Below are 547 nucleotides of genomic sequence, written 5' to 3' on the forward strand. Positions count from 1 at the left end.
TGAACATCAGAATATGTTAAAACTTTGGTGCATAAAGGGAAAAATTACAATTACATTCATATCAGGGAACACTACAGAATGTTAAAGGAATTGGCGGGGCAACAATTCAGTTTATTTGCATATGCCATAAACATTCCTCATGGTGTATAATACAATTATTTCTAAATTGCCAAGACATTGTTTTTAATTCTTGCCTAAATATGAAAAGTTTATATAAACTGTTATTAAATAAGAATGAAATTACATTAATAACAACATAATTGAAAAGAACTGAGGGTAAATACCACATATAAAAATTCTTAATGATGCAAAATAAAAAAATACACTAATCTGTGACAAATCTCCTGACAGTTGCGCAAGTGAAATGATAATGAAGTGATAATTAAAAAATTATCTGACTAGTACAGTTAACATCTGCAATTTTTTTTTAATATTCAGAATTCTGGGTTTTGATTTGTTATGAATCACTTCGAATACTAGAGCAAATCTCACCTGAACAGAATAGAAGGGACGCCAGGAGAAAAACAAGTGATTTTGTCATCTCTGT

Source organism: Sinocyclocheilus grahami, unplaced genomic scaffold (assembly GCF_001515645.1).
Source record: "Sinocyclocheilus grahami isolate Dianchi unplaced genomic scaffold, SAMN03320097.WGS_v1.1 scaffold3900.1, whole genome shotgun sequence".
Classification (NCBI taxonomy): Eukaryota; Metazoa; Chordata; class Actinopteri; order Cypriniformes; family Cyprinidae; genus Sinocyclocheilus; species Sinocyclocheilus grahami.